The sequence below is a fragment of the Haemaphysalis longicornis genome, unplaced genomic scaffold (genome assembly GCF_048455015.1).
Source record: "Haemaphysalis longicornis isolate Haplotype H1 unplaced genomic scaffold, Haemaphysalis longicornis Haplotype H1 scaffold_12, whole genome shotgun sequence".
In the NCBI taxonomy this organism is placed as follows: domain Eukaryota; kingdom Metazoa; phylum Arthropoda; class Arachnida; order Ixodida; family Ixodidae; genus Haemaphysalis; species Haemaphysalis longicornis.
This window is the reverse complement of record NW_027526225.1, coordinates 101156755-101163120: the sequence shown is the minus strand read 5'-3', so window position 1 is coordinate 101163120 and position 6366 is coordinate 101156755.

The following is a 6366-nucleotide window of genomic DNA, read 5'->3' as shown; positions in this document are numbered from 1 at the left end:
TTTCATTTCCCACGAGACCCAGCAACTCGAAACAGATAAGATGATTCAAACTTCGTCAGTAAACCACGTTGCGGCGATAACTTTAGCGTGGTTTTGACGCAATGATTTGCTTCAGCTGCGAGCGAGTGACACATAATGGCGGCGCCAGCGTATACGTGTCTCCACCCTGTACGGTGGACGCGTGAATAAAGGTACCCTAGGTTGCAGAGCGGTCGGCTCTTGTGATGTCATTGCAGACAACGAAAACGCACGATTTAGCAGGAAAATAAAAATTTCAACCTAAATTGATTAATTTCTCAGTGAATAAAGCGTCGCTTGTGTCCAGACAAGCGCTGGGGGCACTCTAAAACACGAAAGATTTCGAATAAAACAAACTTCTATTTTGTCTTCATGGCCCCTGTAAAGGTGCCATGAGGACAAAATACAAGTTGAGTTTATTATAATTTTATTGAGAATCAATTAATTATATGGATCTCTCTCTTTTCTTTAGCACCCGCCGCGGTGGCTCAGTGGCTAAGGCGTTGCGCTGCTGAGCACGAGGTCGCGGGTTCGATTCCCGGCCGCGGCGGCCGCTTTTCTGATGGAGGCGAAAAGCAAAAACGCCCGTGTGCACGAGATTTCGGCGCACGATAAAGATCCCCAGGTGGTCAAAATTAATCCGGAGCCCTCCACTACGGCGCGCCTCATCGCCTGCGTTGCGTCGGCGCGTTAAACCCTACAATCAATCGAGATGCGAAGACTGTGGAAACAGCAGAGCTGGGGGTCTACACTAGCTTAAACTTGTCTTTTCTTAGGTCTGCCCATTCACTTCAACTCAGCCGGAGTCCCAAGCCAACGCCCACTCTACAAACCCGAAGGAAGTGCTCAGCGCCAAGAATGCGATGATAGCGTAATCGGATACACGCCGGTTTCACAAAGCCGGGGACCCAGATTTGATTCCGACCGCGGGAAGCGGCTTTTTTCATGAGGCGCGCAGTCCCCACATCTATTCGTCAGCTCCCTGCCTCCTCGCCATTTTCCCTCACACTTCTGAGACCTTTCCTCCTCTCCACTTTGCTGCACCGAGTTTTGAGCGACGCCAGGCACGGATGGAACTCATTCGAAGCTTAAACCACTCAGCTGTTTAAAAAGTGAAGGCAGTGTCAGATCGCCCGCAGCTGCTCTTGCTTCAGCTTCTGGTTATCATACACGCCCTAAATGCGGAGTGCCTGCCTGGACACGTTCCGAACCAATATATCGGGGAAGTACTGTCCATTATTAGCGTTCGCTATTATGGCATTGTTGTATTCACTGCTTACGTCAGCAAGCTGATTGGTGCCCGCCACAGCTTTCCGAGAATCAGGGTTCTGCGGGACTGGTGTGCACCTGTTCTGCTCACGTACCATCACGTTCAGCTGTCACGCGGCACACACAATGTTACAACTTTTGCCGTTCAATTCGCATTTTCAAGCGCAGCTCTTATGCGTCCGCTCCCGGGGTTTCACAGCGTAGGCGTCGGCGTTGGCGTTGGCGAGGATGAAGAGGCGAGAGAATGAAGGGGACACCGTAGAGAAACCGGTGGCGCGAGCCGCCGTGTGTCGAGAGAACGAAGAGGACACCGAAGCGAGGCAAGCGGCATTGCGAGCCACCGTACATGTGTCGACAGAAGACGACACCGCAGATAGGAAAACTGTAGCGCGTGCCGTTGTGTGCTCCCCGCGAGCCGCCATGTGTCGAAAGAAGAGGACACCGGAGAGAGGAAAGCTGTAGCGCGTGCCGTTGTGTGTTCGCCGATGACGCGATCACTAATGCGTAGTACGTCCACCGATATCAATGTGGAAACAAGGTGCTGCATCACAGGAGGTGTCTGCGTCACGGCTGTGAACCGCACCCACTCGCTGCCTCCCGCGATCTCCGGATTAGCGTGGCAGTCGCACGCGAAAAAGAAATATGTGAAGAATAAAAGTTTTCTGTAACCATACATAAACGTCTGTCCAAAATTATTTACCTCAACATATCTTGGAAAGTCGAACCAGCTAAGCAGATGCGCTGAAATTTCGCATTAGGGAGCATCGTAATCGTCAGCCAATTTTTTTGTAAATTTTGTGAAGTGGGCACGTAAGCCCATCAAAGCTCTCGATTCCTAGCCAATACCCCAAGCGGGTATGTGCCACGAAGAAAAGATTAACAAGTTTTGTTCCACCGCTGGCAAACTGCGGAGATAGCATGGTTGGAAACGCGCTTTTTTGCGGCGCTAGAGGCCCGGGTTGAAATGCCATCGGAAGACAAGTGCTTTTTTATTTATTTAATCTTTACAGAGGCGGCCCTTTTCTGTACCGAACAACGACAACGGCACTTTTTCGCAGAATGGGGCACTTAAAGATCCCGCCTTAGTAGGCGTTGAGAAGAAGGATGTGCCTGCGCCGGAGTGGAATGATAAATGATTCCGGCCCAGGTTGAGAATGATAAGGGCTGGACCCTTTCGCTACCGATGCCGCTTGGCGATGGCGTTTTTAGGGGATAGGGGGGCTGGGAGCGGTTTCAAAAACTGATTCCTCCTGACTGTTAGGTGTGAGGGCTGTGCCACGTGGCTGTTTGCCACTTCCCGTTCAGCGAAATTTAATGAATATCCCCTCGGACTGCGGCACGTTAGATTTACTATCGACACCGGAACATAACATTCAGAATAAAAAAAAACTACGATTGACACGCATCACCGCAGCGTTGAAGCTAACAAGGCTTGTGTAGGGGCTAGTTGATATGGCCTGGAATTGAAATTTAGCGAGCGCTGCATCCTTGGACGAATGACAGGAACAGTGCGACAGACAAATCATACGCACATGGCCTTTAGTTTCGAAGACGCAGAACATACCACGTAAATATTGTGCCTGCCTGCCACTTTTTTCAGTGTGTGCGAATCTCTGTGCACGTACGGGAGCACTACAAGGGATGTTTGGTGTACTTTCACTTTTCCTTTTGGTTGGTCATGAATTTTTCTGAGGCACTTTTAGCCACAGAAACCACCACTTGCTTCGTGTATCCGCTGGACCTAAGGCGCTCAGCTTGAAAGCTCAAACTTCAAGAAAAATGCCCCAGAAAAGTTCATGGCCAAAGTAAAACGCGAAACTAGATAGAAAAGCCCTCGTAGTGCTCTCGTACGTGCACAGAGTTTCGCACATACTGAAAAAAGTGGCAGGCAGGCACAATATTTACGTGGTATGTCCTGCACCTTCGAAACTAAAGGCAATGTTCAAAAAAGTAAAATCGCTGAAGTAAACCACGCAAATCGTGCTGTGGTCTTGCGGCGTAAAACATGTCAGCGCAATTCGTCGAACGCGCAGTTGGCGTTGTTTATAAAATTCCATTCTCCGGTGGCACATCTTACATCGGCCAGATTGACCGGTGTTTGAATGATGCACTTCGAGCGCAACAACGCTTGCAAACAACTGCAATCGTCGGTCCATGTAGCTGCCCACTGTGCTAGGTGTGGATGCACGGCTGGAGCATGCAACTGTGCTGTCATGCTCTCGGGACCAGACAGTAAGGGAGGTGGTAGAGGCTCTTAATTAATATGTTCTCGGAGGCACATGGCGAATGTGCTAAGCGTGCCGACAATCGCGCGCACTGATAGGGAGATCGCAATGCTAAAGAAAAAATCCCATGTCTCGTGAGCACACGTGAGCACTGTTTCGCCAGGATTGTACCCCCACCACTACCTCGCATGCATACATGTAACGATCATTCAACCACTTGCAAGTTTGAGCAGCAACACAAGCTTTGTCTGTTCCACTGTCCCTGTCATTCGTCCAAGGATGCAGCGCACGCTAAATTTCAATTCAATACCGGCGTTGACCTTCAATTAAAGCTTTTTTTGCGTTTGTTTGACCGGCTTCTGAAGTATAGTAACTTTAGTAGGTTGAAGGAGATGTCTATTGAGTTTATAAACCTAGCCATTATATCTCAAATGGGGAACCAATCAACTCGCGGTTTTAACATCCCCGACCTCATTCTGACGACCGCCCCTGAAACAGTTGGTACCGTACTACACATAGATGGATTTTGCGATCATAATCTTCATCAAGTAACCCTTACCATTCGGCTTGCGTTCACTGGCACCCCTTAACACCGCTTTAGTACCCCTTTAACACCGTTGGGTGGGCAGTTGAGCGCGCGTGAAATCCGCTCCGGGAAACCGCTGGCGACCTGAGCGTTCTGCGCAGGCACACTGGCCGTAAACCCGTTCAGCCAAAACTCTGTACTTTTGCACTTTCTTAAAAGCGGCAATATTCTTTTTATTTTTCCCAGCACATGGAAAGGTTCATACCCTACTGGAAATCCTGACGGCATTGCACATCCTTAAAATTTCAGCTTTTCCTTCTATGCATAACGCATTGCAAATCAATTTGATTCCCATAGCAAGTGGAAAATCGAACCAGTTTGTAACATAGGTTTGTAAGAATGAAATGTCAAGCCATGTCATAATAACAGGGTTTACAAACTGCTATCTTCCCTTCTTTAATGCATATATTATTCGACCAGGAGCATAGCCTGAGGGAGAACTTTCAGACTGAAAAAATAAAAAAATGATTTCGATAAGTTATAAAACGAAGTGAAAGAAAAACGGAAATAGCATGTAAATGACGCGTGCTTACTGTGTTTTATTCATAGTCACTGGTAACTTCCACACTCAAGTCTGTAACAGGGCTGGACGAACCTACTCGGGCGCCCATTCATTGACCTTACCTGAAACACGAAAAAAATGTTTTTTTCTGCATACTGTCTGCACTACGCTGTTACTAAACATGTGAATAATTGTCATTCATATGCTGAGATCAAAGTTGGGGGGGGGGGGGGGGGCTGGAGCCTGTAACAGTCCAGCGCTTTCTGCCTTTGCATGGGGCGTTTCCTTTTTGAAATGATCAATTATACATTGTCACTAAGTATGTTTGGACAAGATGATCATGGTTCAAGCACAGCTATAAGGGCTCTTCGTTAAACAGCCAGCGCCTGCTTTTCGATTCTCGCGCTCTAGCACAAAGCATGCCGATAGCGTTTAGGATTGCGATATTTCCGTCTACCGAAAATAAATTGGGTAGCTTCAGTTCGCACACAAAGTAGATGAAAGCACCGAGAAGCTCAGCAATAAAAGACGAAATTCTGTAGGTATATTTACAAAGGCGAATAACAGTGACTCGAAGCCACACCGTCGCGTTCCTTGTTGTCGTTTCCTCCTTGTCAAGATGGCTCTCCGTTTCTCTTTTCTTTTTTTTTTTTGTGCCCAGTGACACGTCGCTTCGAGCTGTCGTTTTGCTTCTCGTCAGGAGCGGCACTATTTTATGCGGCTGTCTACGATCACAGGACTGCCGAACCTAGGAAAACACGCATTTCTAACGCCAAAACCCCGTCATTCCCAAAGACGGCCGCCAGTTTACAGAATCCGGCCCCTTGTATGACGAGAACTTGAGTATGCAGAAACCGCCAGCGGCTTGATAACTGCTAATTCGATTACGTCTGGTGTGCGTGGACGCTACACTTGACACGGGGGAACCAGGACGATCCGCAGACAACGATACGTCGCACGCTGCCGAACAAGCTTTCACGCAGGTGTGTTAAAAAAAGGGAAAGGGGGGAAAGAGCACTGCAAGAAACGCGAAGTTACCGTACCTGCTACATAAATCACAGCCAGAGCAGGCAATACTAACTACAGGGCATCCGTAATTGAAAATTAACCTAATCCAAACGAAAGGCTTACCTCCAACAAGCTCTCATGGCAAGCCTGGTGCTTCCTCGACAAACCTTCGGTCTTTTTTCAACGAGGCTGTATACTTCTCGTTGGTGGGAAAATGTCGTGGCGTAAACACAAAATGCACTGCAGGAATGCACTGGCAGTGGTGATGATAGTGGGCCAATGTAGAAAAAAAAAACGGTTCCCTTGTTCGGATTCGAACGTGGGTCCCTCGCGATATATTGTCGACGTCAATACGATTGTGCCATTCCGTCGCGGTCGAAGTAGTTAGGATTTGAAGAGGGGTACATGGACGTACCAAGTAATTAAACATAAATATGCACCCCTCATTCCAACGACGACGATGGTTTCAAATTCTTTTCAATAAGCATCAAACCGCATATGATGGATGATAAGGTCCTGTGAACAATGGGAAAACCCTCGCACGCGTTCCCGGTAAAGGTTAGGTTGCAGCTGCTTTCGAAATGACCGCTTGATCTCATTCGAAACTCTCGTGTGAAGTGCAATCCGCACAATGGTTTGTAACCACGCCTGCTGCAATAGGAGCACATTCCTTCACCCCGCGTGTTTCACGGTTGCTTAGAATGGTGCGAAAATGGTCGCGGAACCAATCACGGTCTACCGCAGCGACCACATAGTGA